We start from the raw sequence: 18,006 nt of genomic DNA, 5'->3' as shown, positions 1-18,006 counted from the left end.
ACAACCTCATTGCTCAATTAATATTTTAAACTTATAAGTGCATCAATGCTTTTCTTCTTCTTAGGTACTGGCAGCTTTGGAATGGACTAAGGGCCTCCTGTGCAGGAAGCAGGTACTTGACCAGTAGAGCCATATCTGCTTCCCTGTATCAGTACACTTTGATTCAATAATTCCATGTTCAAAAATTAGAGACAGGAACACTTTAGTAAAACACTTAATACTCAGTAAGAGTATCATCATTATAACATTTATAATGGTAGCTTTGGAAGAACTCAACTTTCTTAATAGAAGATATTACTTTTAGAACTCATGTTTCCACTACAATTTGATGTGTGCCTTTTTTAAAAGTTGAATAAATAAGATGACTGTACAGGATTAAGAAATATTAATTTAATATCTTATGTGAATAAATGAAATTCTTATTTTTATGTTATGCTGAGTAAAAATATAAAAATGTTTAAAATGGTATTTATATTAGCTGTAGTGATAAGTTCTAAGTTTTTATTTTATAGTTCTCAAAATATATGCCATATATATGAATATATATGCTCACAGATATGTTAAATCTCACTATTTACATGTAAATTCTTCATTAATTTATATTTTTAGTGAAAACTGGAAAATGTTTACAAATTTCTCATTTTTTAAAAACTCTACTGGGGGCTCTACTGATGTCCTTGTTTCTCAGACTGTAAATAAGAGGGTTGAGCATTGGTGTAAGGATAGTATAGAAGATTGAGACAGCTTCATTCTGCTCAGGGGAGTAGTTAAGACTTTAGTAAAAGGTACTTGATGATAGCAGCTCCATAGAATAGAGACACCATAGTCAGGTGAGAAAAGCAAGTGGCCAAGGCTTTTCTAATGCCCACACTAGAGCCTATGGCAATCACGGTGGAGAGTATTTTTCCACAAGAGACTGAAGTGGCTGAGATGGGAGGGAGGAGAAAAATAACACCACTGACAAACAGACCCATTTCATCCTGGAAAGTTTCAGCACAGACTATTTTCAACAGCACTGGGATTCCATTAAAAAAATGGTGGATTTCCCTGGAGGCACAGTAAGGGAGATTCAGTAAATATATGACCTGGATTAGGTCATTGAACAGTGCTCCCAACCAAGATCCAACAACCATGAGCACCCAAATGGTGGGACTCATAAAGATAGGGTATTGCAAGGGGTGGCAGATGACCACATAGCAGTCATAAGCCTTAACAACCAGCAAGAGACACTCTGAAGCCAACAGGGTCATGAAGAGAAAGAGCTGAGTTGTGCAACCAATAAAGGAATGTGATGGTTCCCAGACAGAAAGTCAAGGACCATTTTGGAAATAAATGTGGAGATACATAAGAGGTCCATGATGGATAACTGACTGAGCAGAGAGTACATGGGACTATGGAGATGAGGATCTGCCCTAACAAGAATGATAATTGTGGTGTTGCCAAGCAGGACTATCAGAAGAGCCAGCATGAGGAGAGCAAAGACGAACCATGGAGACTAATTGCGATGAAATATGTTCAAGAGGACAAAATCATTAACTGTTGTCTTGTTGTTCATGTACCTGCTATTTCTTCTAACTTGTAACTTTGGAGACAATTTTAAAAATCACTACAAATAAAATATTTTCAACAAATTAAATATTTTCCAAGATCTCAAATCCTTTTTCTTCCCTATCCTTCATCTCTTACTTGTTGTTAATGAATATATTTGTCTTTCATTAGACTACACATGGAAACTTAAGAAAACATCCAATATATGACACTTACCATACTCGGGGGGGGGGCATGATTGCTGTTTATATTTAAGATATTGTTTCAAAATTTGTTCAATTAAAATTTCTAGAAATGGAAATCTTTAAAACAAATAAAATCACAGGAAATTTCTACCTTAGATGCTTTTCTCTAAACCTAAAAGAATGCATTAATATTTAGATATTTTAGATATTTTCTTCTCCTATTTATCAATAAATTTTAAGCAGCAAGCAAGAAAGAGATTGCAGAAAAATTCAGAGACAGATAAAATCCGAAGCTGTCATTAATCAAATATCTTACATACAGGACAATTACCTCCATAATCATGGAATTTTGCAAAAAGGGATAAAAAGGAGATATTTTAAAAACATAATAAGAAATTATATAAATGAAATTCTTTGAAGATTCTTATTTTATGCTGCAATTGATTCATTCTCTAAATCTAGAAGTTTACTTTTTTACACAATTATTAATTCATATGGCTAAAACCCAAATCCTTGGATAAATTATACATTAATGTGTGACTATTGGGCATAAAGAGGTGTCTTGCAGAGAACATATTGCACATTGAAAATTATGTCTACTATCTGAAACATAATTTGAACTATTTCCCTTACTGATAGTAGTTGAGAAGCATTGTCTTTAGTAGAAAAGCCACAGCAGCTTATTTATTTTTTAATTCCAAGTATTGTTGCAAACACATAGTAATTTTTATATGATATAGGATAGATCAAGGAATACAGTCATGAAGTTGTCTGAGGATCAATTATGTAATGTATTTAAAATTCTGGTATTTATATAATGACTTTATATTTATATTGATTTTATATTGAAAACAAAATTTTCTCTTAAATGTGATATATAATGTAGAAACTTCATAAATTTTAAATACAATGAAACTTGGTTCCAAAATTATTTCAATGAATATATTACTTATAGGATATTACATTAACAAGGCAAATAGACAAATTAAATATAGCTATATTTGGATTGGCTTAGTATCAAAGTAAATTCTTATAAATGATTTCAGTAAATCCTTTACGTTCTATCTACATAGTGACAAGAAAAGCATCTTTTGTACTTTCTTCTCAATACAGTGTCTAGCAGGAAGACTAGAATAGAGAATTTTCCCAATAAGCATTTGTTTATAATGAAGGATTAAATGCAGAGGGGAATGGTTGAATGAGTATATCACAGTACTTGAACTGATTCATCTAGATTTTAATATAATTGCACATAAAAGAATACATTGAGTCTTATAAAGTATAAATACTTTTTCCAAAATCAAATATGCCAAACAAGTGTCTTCTAGGGGTTTTCCACTACCCCACATTAATTATTATTTAATATTCACCATTTATTCTTAAATAATTCACTGTAAGGCAAAAATAAAAATGCAATACACATTGTGTAATAAAAAATAGTATTGTTAACTCTAAAGGTTAATAAATAGAACAGCCTAAGTATATGATAGGTATTTCTAACAGAAAATGGCGGTCACATTTCAGTTACAGAGAGACTTAATGAGATTTTTATTAGAATTCATTGACTGACTTGATTGTCACTATACTATATATTTACAAGGAATCTAAAGTGCCATTATACTAAAATAGATTTTGATGGTTTCAAAAATTATGCTTTTTTTAAGATTTATTTATTTATTTTTTTCTCTCCCCTCATCCCCCCACCCCAGTTGTCTGTTCTCTGTGTCTATTTGCTGCATCTTCTTCTTTGTCCACCTCTGTTGTGGTCAGCGGACTCTGTTGTGGTCAGTGTCATCTTATTGTTTCAGCTCTCCATGTGGGTGGCACCATTCCTGGACAGGCTACAATTTCTTTTGCACTAGGCAGCTCTCCTTTCAGGGTATACTCCTTGCATGTGAGGCTTCCCTATGTGGGGACACCCCTGTGTGGCATGGCATTCCTTGTGCTCATCAGAACTGCGCATGCGCCAGCTCCACATGGGTCAAGGAGGCCCGGGGTTTGAACCGTGGACCTCCCATGTGGTAGACAGATGCCCTAACCACTGGGCCAAGTCCTGATTTATATTTAAACTTAATGGTAATTAAGTCGGCTTTGTCCTAAATGGGACCAAACTGACTTTGCAAAAATGTGCTTCTCATAACTTTGAAATCATTTTTAATTAACCATTGTTATAAGTTTGAAAATATGAAAGTTAACATAAACAACTGTATTCACCCAAAATATTAAAAGTAAATATAAAGTCACTGATTTGGCAGCACTTTTATTCAATTAAAATCTGGAAAGTCTACCTACTTGACCTCAGGATGATGAATAACATTAAAATCAACTAAAAGCTTTTTCTTTGTATGTTTAGTATTATATTTTTGCCATTACTATGCATATATACTGAAAAAAAACAGTGTATTAAAATAGTTAAGTAGTTGTTTATGTATTATGAAAATATAATTTATTTACAGTGTTTAAAAACCTTATTTCCTTCAGCTTTCAAAAATTATTTTAGGAAAATCTGTCAGCTCTGGGAATAGAATCTTGGAATAGCTGAATATATAATATATTATACTTACACATGTCTAAATGGCTTGCCGAACCTGGGAGCTATGCATTTGTTTGAAAGTGAAATAAAACTAAGATTGTTAATCTATGAATTAGAAATTGCCTTAATAAAATAAATAAATTAAATAGGCTTTATGTCCCATTAAATATAAAATTGATCATTCTGATTCAATAGCATATTAATTAAAAGAATTTTATAATTGGGGCAATGGTTGTAAATTGATGGCTTCCCTGAGATTTTCCATTTTATTAACAAGGTTAGCACATATTTCATTAGGCAGTTCAAGAAATCATAACAGATTATCTTCAACTTTCCTTGGAAAATTACTATTACCCAAATGAAGAAACTGATGCTGCCTATAAAGTTTTGTAGGTTCCTTTCATCTTTCTTAAAATATCAGAAAAACAGAGTCTTCCTGAAAAAAGAAAGCAATGCAACAGGGTTCAAGGCCAATTTACAGTTCCACATGCAGTCCTTAGAAAAAATATATCTTGTGTACTGCTCTGTTTCCTTAGGTAAATGAAGAAAGTAATGTCTTATTGGCTGAAGAAAATAAGATGTGGTATAACCTAGGAAACAGAACAAGAAAATAATGTTCTTCAATGAGACTCCCTTAGTCAACAGGACAGGAATGTCTCTGGTTAAGATCTATTAGGTCAACAGGCCAGATTAGAAGAAATCTAACTTTGCCTTACAATGTTAAAATAAAAATGGCTGTCCCTGTTTCTAATGATAAGATAACAACAGCAAAACCATCTCTGCTTTGTGGGCTTTTAGTAAGCAAGTTTTCTCCATAAATATGCAGCTGAATGGACATAAACTTGTCCATGGGCATTGACTCACAGATCACCTGATCCCTTCTCTCTTGTTATTCATTCCCAATACCCTTCAGGTTGTATGCAACATCTGGTGCCCAACATGGGGCCCAAACAAGTGTCTTCCATACAGTATCGAGGAACCAGCAGAAAGGACTCCCACGAGGGTCATGAGCATCATCCACTAAGTTTTCAACTTACCGTGGATCATAAGGGTAATGGGTAATCAACTGGGATGTTTGGAAAAATATTCTCAGGTCTTAAAAACCTTACTAACAGCTACTGTGGTGCCTGTAAAAACTTCAGTATTGCTAGAGCTTTTTGCGCTGCTTCAGAAATATTGTTATTGGTTCCAGGCACAAGGTCATAATGTTTCAAATTTGAAATAGTGGAGACATGTAATGAAAGCTTTAAGTAGAGCATATCAAAAGGGAGAATCTATTCCATTATCAATATGGGTTTTTGTGTCATCACATAGCACCAATTCGAGACCCTTTACAGTCAGAGGAAGATGAGGAAAAGGAAATTACTATATTCTCTAAACCAATGAATAAATCAGAGCAGAAAGAAAGTTAATCTGAACAGAAGCAGGAGCCTGAGAATGATGAAGAGTCTTCTGTTTTTTTTACCTCATCCTGACACTAATCCATTTCTTGACAAAAAATCAATGACGTCTTCTAATGAGATGTCATATATGTATCCAGTACAACCCACTGCACCCACTGAGTTACCATCTATCCCTGAGCCTAAATTGGGAGTGTTTTCAGATGCTGCTAATGCTTTGCCTTATGTTAATAAGATTGTTGTTCCCAACCCAGCTCCTCAAACACCTATGATGCACTGTTTATTTCAGGGGAACCCTGAGGCAATGCAATTGTTGTCAGCTTTTCCAGTTATGTTACTGCCAACCCAACCAGATGCTAATAATCCTCAGGGTGGAATTGATTTCCATTATGAGCCCATTCCATTTACATTATTGAAGGACCTCAAAAAGGCTCGTGCTCAATATAATGTTAACTCCCCTTACATTTGGGTTAGTTCAAGGAATGACGCAAGTAAACAGAATAATTCCCTGTGATTGGGAAATGTTAGCTCACATTGTCCTTAGTCCTGCTGAATTTTTGCAGTTTAAAACCTGGTGGACTGATGAGGCTAACATGACAGCATGGCTAAATGCTAATCAGAATCGTCCCATGCCGATATCTGTGGAACAGTTATTGGGATTAGGAGTTTGGGCAGGAGTAGCAAGACAATTACAGTATGATGATGTAGCAATAGTCCAAGTTAGAATGTCTTGTTTAGCAGCATGGAGAAGAATTCCAGCTCCTGGAAAACCCACACAGTCTTTTGCTAAAGTCATACAAGGTTCAGGGGCAATCACTGGACATTGTAAATCCTCATAGGGCCCACTGGATGGAATGGGGGAGAGTATGGGCCATGATGTGGACCATTGACCATGAGGTGCAGAGGTGCCCAGAGATGTACTTACCAAATGCAATGGATGTGTCATGATGATGGGAATGAGTGTTGCTGGGGGGGGGGGAATGGTGGAGTTGAATGGGTCCTCATATATATTTTTTTAATGTAATATTTTTACAAAATCAATTAAAAAAAATAAAGTCATACAAGGAGTAAATGAATCATATGTGGAATTTATACCTCGATTATCAGGTATTATTCAAAAAACTATAGAAATCCCAGAAGCTAGAGATTTCATCTTACTGACTCTTGCATTCTATCAAGCAAACAGTGAGTGCAAAAAAGCAATAGGACCTATTAAGGCTGTTGGAGAGTCAGTAAAAGACTATATTAAAGCTTGCCAGGACATAGGTTCCACCACCAACCAGATGCCAGTATTGACTGTGGCAATAAGAGGCAATTAAAGACCGCAGGATAAAAAAAGGAAATTGTTTTAAATGTGGGAAGTCTGGTCATTTTCAAAAGGATTGCAGGGCATATTCCACCCAGCCACAAAAGAATGGTGGGAAAAAGACTTCTTCCAAAATATACTCTGTATGGCGGAAAGGTTTTCATTTGGCTAATGAATATAAATCTACATTTCATAAATTGGCTCTCCCATTTCATCATCCAGATACCACTTTGTGGGCCCAGCTCAAGGCCCTCAGACAAACAATATGAGCCTACAAGAAAAATACCCAGAGAGCAATGGCCAGCAGCATGCATCCCAATTTCTGAACTAAGAGCAGCTACTCAAGGGAGTACTGATGTTGATTTACCTTCTACAGAAACTAAGCTTATTACTCCTGCTATGGTTATGCAAACTATAATTACAGGTGTAAAAGGCCCATTACCTCCTGAAACTGTTGACTTAATTGTAGGTAGGAATAATTTAACTATGAAAGGACTGCTAGTACAAATTGGCATTATTGACAATGATTATAAGGAAGAAATTAAGTTTATGGTACAAGCTGTTAATCAAGTACAAGTTACTCTGGGGCAACATATGGCTCAATTACTACTGCCCTATCACAAAACTTACACTCTTCCTTTTGATAGAAATGGGGGGATTTGGGTCTATGGGGAATGACATTTATTGGCAGACTTTTGTAGGTGATGATCAGCCTGAAGTTTCTATTATTAGTAATGGAAAAGTGTTTGGGGGACTAATAGGCACAGGAGTTGATGTGTCCATTATTGCTAAGTGATACTGGCTTCAATCATGGACATTATGAAAGGTCCCAACAGTCTTTACTGGTATTGGGACCATGACAGATATTTATCAGAGTACTTCTATTTTTGATGTATTAGGACCCGACAGGCAGAAATCTACACTACAACCTTATGTGTCTGATGTGGGACTTAATTTATGGGGCAGAGATTAGCTTAGCCAATGGGCAGCTTTTGTGCATATTCCACTTTGTCAGAACAAGCCAAAACTTTATATATGGATATGCAGTATAATCCTAACATATGTCAAAAAGGGGACTGTAGAGGACTTGGTTCTGTTACACCAGGAGGGAATTCAGAGACACAAAATTTAACATAGGGGCCATTGCAATAAAGGACATTACTATTCCCATCACTTACCTCATAGAAGTACCAGTGTGGGTTGATCTATGGCCCCTCCCTGTGGAAAAACTCAATGTCCTTCATAGTCTAGTGAAGGAACAATTATCTCAGAAAATTATTGAGCCCTCAACTAGTCCTTGGAATTCTCCAGTGTTTGTAATGTAAAAGAAATCTGGAAAATGGTGAATTTAACTGATCTAAGAGGTGTTAATAAAGTTATGAGCCCTATAGGGGCACTACAACCAGGGGTTTCACAGCTCTCTATGATTCCTAAGAATAGGTCTTTGATTATTATAGATTTGAATGATTGTTTCTTTACTATTCCTCTGCATCCTTCTGATAAAGAAATAATAAATCCCCTGTGAAGAGATACCAGTGGTGTGTGTTGCCTCAAGGCATGATGAACAGTCCTACCATGTGTTCATTATTCATTTATCAACCTCTACAGGTGCTCAGAGAAAAGTTTCCAAAAACCATGATTATGCATTATATGGATGATATATTATTTGCACATTTTTCAGATGACAAGTTACAGCAATTATCTCAGTATGCTGAAAAGGTGCTTTCTGAGTATGGGTTACAGATTGCCCCCAAGAAAGTTCAGCAGAACACCTCTTATTGTTATCTACGTATGCAATTGGCAAATGAACATATACACCCACAAAAGATACAACTAAGAAGAGACAAATTAAATATTTTAAATGATTTTCAAAAACTTTTAGGGGACGTTAACTGGATTTGATCTACTCTGGGAATACCTTACTATATGTTGCAGCATTTATTTCAGACTTTGGAAGGGGACTTCAACCTCTTGAGCCCCAGGAAATTGTTCTTAGAGGCAGAGGAAGAATTAGCTCTCAATGAAGAGCAAGTTTCTCAAGGACAATTAACTCGATCCTGATAAAGCTATAGATTTCCTTATCTTTTCTACCCCACACTCTCCAACTGCCTTATTTTGGCAAGGTGGCATTTTGGAATGGATATTTATTCCTAATAATAAAAAAAGATTGCAAACATATTTACAGAAACTTATTTCTATCATTGCTAAAGGTCAATTATGGCTCATGCAACTTAAAGAGACTGATCCTGATCCAATAATATGAAGCCTCTCTAATGATGAAATAAAACATTTTTATGCTACAAACACACAATGGTAAATTGCTATTAACGATTTTCAGGGAATTATTGATAACAAGTATCCCACCTCTAAGCTGTTAGCATTCTTATGGAGAACAACTTGGATTTTACCAAAAATAGTTAGATCATTTCCAATTGAGAATGCACTTACCATTTTCAGAGACGGTAGTAGCAATGGTAAAGTGGCTTATGTCACTCCCCTTACAGAAAAGGTTTGGCAAACTCCACATACTTCTGCACAATGTACAGAATTATCAGCTGTTCTTATGGTCCTGCAAACTTTAAAAGAGCCTCTCAATATTATTTCTGATTCTGAATATGTTTGCTTAACCGTTGCTCAAATTGAAACTGCTAATATCTCTGTAACTGATGAGGTTTCTCAGATGTTTTTGTAATTGCAGGCAGTCATTCATCAATGAGTACATTCTCTGTACATTACCCATATTCAATCACATTCTGCTTTACCTGGTTCCTTGTCCGCACGTAATGCGCAAGCTGATATTCTAGTAGGGTCTGTACAGGATACTGCCAAATATCATGCTCTAACTTGTATCAATACTAAGGGATTGTGACATTAATTTCCACCTTTAACAAAATTGCAAGCACAAGATATAAGACATTGTTCTACCCGTGGACCTATCAAGTCAGCACCGTTTGATAAAGGCACTAATCCCTGAGGGCTGGCTTCAAATCAGATCTGGCAGATGGATGCCACACATGTTCCACCTTTTCGTAAATTGCAATATGGTCATGTTTGTATTGACACTTATTCTCATTTTCTCTGGGCTACAACGCATAGTGGGGAAGATTTTGTCATGCTTATTCACATTTGTAGTCTGCCTTTGCAATCATGGGATGCCCTGCACAAATCAAAACTGATAATGGTCTGGCTTATTTGGGCAAACAATTTGCAACATTTTGCTCTAAATATACCATTGTTCATGTCACAGGAATTCCTTATAATCCTACAGGTCAAGCTATAGTTGAATGGTCACATCATACCCTTAAGCAAATGTCATTAAAACAAAAAGAGGGAAATGATGGTATTATAGTACCAAAGGACCAATTGGCAAAGCTCTATTTACTTTAAACTTTCTCAGTGTATATGATTTGATAACACCTGCTGAATGGCATTATGGTTTGAATAAAGAAAAGGCATTGTGTGACCCACCTGAATATCAGCCAATATACTGGGAAGATTTACTGACACTTGGAAAAAAGGAAAGGTTAAAGTATGGGGGCAAGGATATGCTCTTGTCATTACAGAAAATGGGGAACGAACTTGGCTGCCAGCTCGATGGATTAAACCACAGACAGAAGAAAAGAAAGAGGGCTTTGATGATGATTCTTCTTTTCATGATCATATTGATGGTAACCCTCAGTCATGTAGGTGAAAACCATACTTATTAGGCATACATTCCTAATCCACCTCTAATATGTGCTCTAACATGGAGGGATCCATCATTTCCTATATTTTTGAATAAAACAAATATGTTTCCTGGACCTATAGATGATAGACTATCTTTAAAACCTGATGAAGAAAGGAAGAAAATATATCATCTTACCCTTCCTTTTGATCATAGACCATTGTGAATAGGAATAAGTCCTCCCTGTATGCAAAAACAAAATCACACTATGATTATTATGGTACCAAATTGTTTATAAAGATATTTTTTTCATATAATTCTTCTCCAAACATGTCACAAAATTACAGTTTGCCCCCCCCGACCCGAGAATGTGGAGAGAAAGAGAAATTACAATAATACCATATATAAAGAGGATCTGTCATTTTTAATTATTCCTATGGAATAGTTTGGGGTAGTGCTCCTATGGGGTCTCCCAGTAATAGCAACAGCAGATTTGCTTGGTATGGACTTAACAATAAATGTCAGGTAATCAGTGATATTCAGCATCCTTTTTCATGGTCTATGAATGAACAACTATGTTTACTAATAAATCTATTGTGTGGAAATACAAAGGAAAATGGATACCAGTCCCTTGAGCTAATGACACTTTTAGTCATAATATATAGAAGAATGTGTGGAAAATAATTCTTCGAATTACCCCTACATATGAATGGTGGGAAATAAAAATAATATAGGGCAATATTTGACCATTAATTAAATGTATCATTTTAAAGTCTGTGTTAGAGATCCATTTGTTTTCAAAACTGGTAAAACAACTTTTAAGAATGACTCATTGCTTTATGAAAATAACATCTTGTATACTTGTCTATCAGAAAATGTGTTACAAGATGGAGAAACAATAATGATGGCAAGAAGAAAAAGAAGAATTTGGATATCCGTGAGGATGACACAAACTTGGCTATCATCCCCTGAGAGTCAGTTACTGCTGCATATGACCAGGAGTTCTTGAAGTGGATGAAATGATTTCTTGGACTTCTTATCATAAGTATTTTAGGACTAATTGGAATAATTACAGCTGCTGCTACTGCTGCCATAGCCTTGCATGAAACATTCCAACCTAACTATATGTACGATTGGCATAAAAATGCTAGTGATTTGTGGCATAGTCAAAAGCATATAGACAAATAGTTAAATAATTAAGTAAATGACTTGGAATCAGCTGTGCTGCATATTGGAGATCAATTGTATAATTTAAATCTATTAAGGAGATTGAGGTGTGATTGGAATGAGAGTAATTTCTGTATAACTCTGCTTGCATACAATTCTTCAGATATAGAGTGGGAGAAGATAAAAAATTGATATAATAGGTCATAAGTGTAACATTTCTCTAGAAATATTGAATTAAAACAGAAAATATTGGAGATGTATCACAATCAAATACATGTGGAAATGATAAAGATTTTTTTTCAGATACAATTTCACATATTACAAAATTTAATCCAGTTATTTTGTTATAGACCAGCGATATTGACCAGACTCAGACTTTGAATAAAGTTCCAATTGAGAGCTTTATTAGCCACATGGCGACTGCCTCTACCTGCGAAGAGGAAAGAGCAGCCCCAAGTCTTAGGGAAGGAGTGATTTTATAGCTTTTTAGGAAGGAGGGCATTTACTAGTAAGCGAGCAAGCAAGCAGGCACAGAAGCGGAACACTGTGGTTAGCTAAAGATAGCGTATCTATTTTTTTTCTTTTTTAAAAGCCCTTTCTTCTGAGCAGTCCCATGTTATTTATTGGCCCTTTTCTTGGGAGTGGCCCTAAGTTATTTATTGGCACTCTTCTTGGGAGCAGTCCTAAGTTATTTATTGGCACTCTTTTTGGGAGCAGTCCTAAGTTATTTATTTATCTGAAGGCACTTGCAATTCCTATTTCCTAATGTAGTTCTATTCCTATTTTGCCAATGTGGCCTTACCCTTACAATTTGGTGGAAATCACAGCATTTTGTATCATCCTTAGGAAAGGGGATGGCTGTTTTAGTAATACTGCTTATTACAATGGCCTGTTTTAAATGATATGTTACATAGTGATTACAGAGCACTGACCAGATAGGATGAACCAACAACCTTGTTCTTGCAAAAGCATTGCAAAAAAAAAAAAAAAAAAAGAAAAAACCTCTAAATATTGTGCCAGAAGAGCTTGGCTGGTAGTCAACGATGGGTAAGACCCTTAAATTGTGATAAGGGCAACCTAAGACCGGCACAGTTGCACTGGCACTAAAACAGAAAGGGGGACATGAAGGAAGTAATGACTTGTTGTCCAAAGACAATAAGACATGGTATAACCTAGGAAACAGAACAAGGAAAGAATATGCTTTGATGAGACTCCCTTAGTCAACAGGACAGGAATGTTTCTGGTTAAGATCTATTAGGCCAACAGGCCAGATTAGAAGAAAGAACAAAGTTGCCTTAAAAAGTTAAAATAAAAACAGCCTGTCCCTGTTTCTAATGATAAAATAACAACAGCAAATCTGTCTCTGTTTTGTGGGCTTTTAGTATGCAAGCTTTCTTTATAAACATGCAACTGAATGGAAATAAACTTGTCCGTGGGCATTGACTCACAGATCTCCTGATAACTTCTCTCTTTTTATTCATTCCCAATACCCTTAGGGCAGGATGCAACAGGTAAACAATGCATGAATTACATCCCTGTCCTCCATGATTACAAAGAAATGAATAGCTAACTCACAAGTTATTTGAAGTACATGCACCAGGGAATATTGTTTCTCAAATGATAGTATATCAGAGATTAAGTCAATTACAATTTTAGAAGCTTTGTAATATTAATAACTACTGTTTTAAAAGTAAGCAGTCCATTTGAAAATATTATGTTAACAAAATGAAAACTTACTCTTTCATACCAGACATGTAAATAATTCAGAATTCAGGACTCCAATCCTTATAACAGGAAAATCACTAAAAAACAAATATCAATAAAATCAGTGATTTTCCTTCAATGATGACAGAATTTATGTCCACCCATTTTCCTGAAGAGAGGTATCATTATAGAGTCACAACCAAGTTCTGTTTCTCTAGAGTAAAAGCTGCTGGAATAATAAACTGGTAATAACACGAATGACATTTTTGATGAATTGTTGGATGATGACTGTTGTCTAGCCTGAGATTGGAAAATGTCACGAGGCTGCAATTATAGCTCCCTTCTTCACCTCCTCACTTTCATGTGGACTAAAGAATAAGGTCCCTACCCAGTTCTCCTGGTGAAAGCCAAGAAGAATTCCCTTATTGATTTGATATTGAGAGGAAATAGTAACCATTGTGAAATAAACTCAGAAAAGTCTCCTTAAGGTTTAGGAGACAGGCTCAGGAGAATGTCTTCACCAGACTCATCCTACCTGGAAGAACTTTAAAGCATAGTTACCAAACTCCATGCCCCATTAATATCTTCCTCTCACTTAATAAGGGTGATATGGGGGTTTGGAGAAAGCTAATAAATATTTATGAAGATCATGGTTTAGGGTTATAGTTGTTCTGAATGACTGAAATTTATTCATAAGATTATAAAGAGTCTTCACCCCCATATGTTATCATTGTTTAAACAAAACGTCAATATAATAAATGTTGAACATAGTTAAAACAACTGCATGATATACACTATTTAAGGAAAAGTTTTAAGGGAAGTCAAGAGAAAACAGGGGACACAAACAAAAACATAGGAACTATATTAACTTTAATTCCCATAAAACCTTACATCAATGTTTTAATCTCACTTTCTATCATGTATGGTTTTCAAGAAAATTAAAAACTTCCTAAAAGACAAGAAAAATGCCATCTGAAGAGACAAAGCAAGCAAAATAAAAAAACAAATTATAGATCAGAGATTTTGGAAATATCATAGAGAGAATTTAAAATAACCACAATTCATATGCTAAGGAAAAGTAGATAACATAAAAAAAGAGATAGTCAATGTAAATAAAGACAGAAAATATGAAAGAATCAAAAGGAAAGGTTGAAATTTAAATATGCAATCCATGATCAAAGATTAGAATACTTAATATAGTTAAGATATCGGTACTACTCAAAGCCATCTACAGATTCAATGCAATATCTATAAAAAGTTCGGAGGTCCTTTCTCTTTGCAGAAATTGATAGATTAGTCCTTAAATTAATATAAAATCACAAAGGACCCCAAATAGGCAAACCAATATTGAAGCAGAAGAACAAATTTGGAGACCTCACACCTTTCAAATTCAAAACTTATTACAAAGCCATAATAATTAAAAGAGGATGTTAATGGCAAAAAATAGATATATTGACCAATGAATTGGAATTTAGAGCTCAGAAGTAAACATACGTATCTGCGATGTTTGAGGCAAAGTCAACCAAGGGAGACATCTTAAAAATCAGATCCAAAGCTTAGGTGAGTTTAAGCAATGCCTTTAATGAGAAAGAAAGGTTAGTAGTCTAAGTCTGAATAGACAGCAAGCCTGTGGGAGTGGGATAGGGGCAATTTTGTAACTCATTCGAGGCTAGATTACAAATGCCTAGTTTGTGATGATTTATGCTAGACTAGCATTTTTAGTGTCAGGGTATGATATTTCACATCAGCTTCATAGTTCGATCTGTGTCCTAGATGTTATTATCCCTTTGGCATGGGTTGTTACTTTCATATTATGCTCAGGGACTGGAGGAGGGAGCTCTGGTTTCATATCTATAGGAATGTTCAGCAGCAGGAAGTGAGAGGGATGGGGGTGCAGAGGGGAGACAGGTTGGGAGCTCAGGACTTAACAATATCAAAGGCCATTTGATTCTCACAAACATTTCCAAGAGCACTCAATAATGACATAAAACTCTCTTCAATAAATAATGCTGGGAAAACTGCGTAGATTCATTGGGACACCTAACCTCACAAAATACATAAATATTAACACAAATAGAATGTGGATCTAAAATAAGAGCTAAAACCATGAACTCAAAAGAAAATATAGAAGAACTTGTGAGATCTTGGATTTAGCAGTAATTACATATGACACCAAAATATGAGCAAAAAAGGAAAATAAATTGTAATTCATAAAAACTTAAAAAATGTTTGTAATTCAGAATTATAATTAAAGTATTGAAAAGACAACCTACATGTGGGAGAAAATAGTTGCAAATATCCAGACTACATAAAGGACTCCCAAATCCCCAATAGCAAAAAGACAAAGTAATTTAATAATGGGCATTACACTGAATTGATAGTTATCTTTAGAAATATACACAGCTCTTATGACAATGCATAAGAGGTGGGGAAATCCATGAGGTCTTCAGGTGGAAGACAGCGGCTTTTGGGTGGTTTGAGCCAGAGGAAGACTGAACCAGAGCCAGCAAGTGGAGTGTACATGATGCCACAGAGAGCCCATATTGTCAGTGAATGTATATTTGACATCAGTGAGTATAGCTTCCAGTGACCAGTGATAACTTAAGTCGGCATGGTGTGCTGGTGGAGATCAACTAGTCTTTGCAGTTTAATTTGACAAAGTTTGGAAGTCATGATCAGGGACTGCCTCTTATCAGTTTCTGAATGTGCTATTTCCTGGCTCCATTGCCTTGAAGAAAGTGAAATTCCAAGCTAAGTTAGAAAATTAGAAATTTCAAAATACTACAAGTAGATGTTAAGAGAATGGGTGTTGATAAAATAATTCCTGGGAACAAAATAGTAAAAGGGAAGTTTCAGGACAGTTTTTAATATTTTCAGTGGTTCAAGAAGTTTTTTGAAGCAAACTATGAAGGAAAAAGTCTATGATCGGCTTCCTCCCTTTCCGCTACATCTCTGAATAAACCAAGAAACCTCTCATCTCTAGTAGTGCAGTTTCACAGAGGCCCATTTCAAAGCAGAGATCTTTGAAACTCCTAAACATGTCCCAGGTTTGGTGAGGAAGAATCCTGGTGTGGCAAATGGGTAGGATGAGGCAGTTGAATTGATGCAGCAGGTCAATATATTGAAACTTACTGTTGAAGACTTGAAGAAGGAGAGAGGTTTCTACTTCTGAAAATGAAAGAACATTGAATTGATTTACCATAAGCATGAGGGTGAAAACATCCCTACATTGCAAAGGATTCTGGACATTCTTTATGCCACAGGCAAAGTTTTTGTGATACCTGATAAAGGCACCCCCCTGGAGGAAAAAGACAGTATTAACAGACTCTACTAACATCTAAATTCTTCAGTCCAAATCATGTGCTTAACTATAGAATACTCCCTTTTTTATTCTTAGAGGACTCACTGTTTTTTCATAAGACTATTTTAACATGAAAAATTAATAACTAGCAGAATGAATAAAGGACAAGAACAAAGAGTTCCAAAATTTTGCAATAATTTATTAACATAGACATACTAGAAGAAATGCAGATATAAACAAAGGCCACTTTTCTTTTATTATAATGGCAAAAATTAAAAATTGTTAGACTGCATGTGGCAAAACAAGCACTTTGTGAGGGACATTTAAATTATGGGGAAATTTACCAGTATTGTAAAAACTAATACACACATAACTTTTGACTTATCAACTCCACTTCTAGAAATTTATCATACACAAACATTTACAAATGCAGTAAAACAAAGTCCTTTCCATAGAATGGTTTCTTTTTAAAGGCAAAAAGTGCTTCTTAAAGATTAGACCATTTATTCTAGCAATGGAAGAACTTGTAAAGACAAAGGCCACTGGAAGTTTGGAGGGGAGGGAGAAGGAAGAATAGGTGTAACATGGAGTGTTTTTGGGAATTTGGAATTGCAATGACAGATACAGGCCATTATATATTTTGTCATAACCTACAAAATTGTGTGCAACAGAGTGTTAACTATAATGTAATCTATATTCTATGGCTAGTAGCAATTCTTCAATATATGTTCAAATGTACCACACTAATGAAAGGTGTTGTTAATGTGGGAAATTGTGGGAAGGGAGAAAATGGAGCATATGGAAATCCCCTGTTTTTATGTAACATTTATGTAATCTGAAGCTCATTTTAAAAATAAATTAAAATAAAAATTCACTTTAGGGAACAGGTATTGTTCAAGCAGTTGTGTTGATTCCCACATCGGAGGTCCAGGTTCAGTCCCTGGTACTTCCTAAACACAAAACAAACAACAAGCAAACAAATGAAGGATGAGATGTTGTGGCTTGCTGATTGGGCAATTACTTTCCACTTAGCAGGCCCTGGTTCAAATTCCTTGAAAAAACAAAAAAAAATTTAGTTTGCAAAATTTTCATTCCTTTTCCATTAAATATGCAATAGGAGCTTTTACCTTGTATCAGAGCAGTCTTAACATCTAGTCATTTCTCCTAGGGAACAAAAAGGCAGACCATGGGGCTCATG

General features: G+C 35.3%; 1 pseudogene; it reads left to right on the top strand.

Moving 5' to 3' along the window:
- The first annotated feature begins 8,607 nt into the window (after positions 1-8,607).
- Positions 8,608-16,841, top strand: LOC131273704 (microtubule-associated protein RP/EB family member 1 pseudogene; annotated as a pseudogene).
- Positions 16,842-18,006: the final 1,165 nt, after the last annotated feature.

This window comes from Dasypus novemcinctus, chromosome 16, assembly GCF_030445035.2.
Source record: "Dasypus novemcinctus isolate mDasNov1 chromosome 16, mDasNov1.1.hap2, whole genome shotgun sequence".
NCBI lineage: Eukaryota > Metazoa > Chordata > Mammalia > Cingulata > Dasypodidae > Dasypus > Dasypus novemcinctus.
Note: the sequence above shows the minus strand (reverse complement) of the source record. Positions and strands in the feature narration are given on the sequence as shown.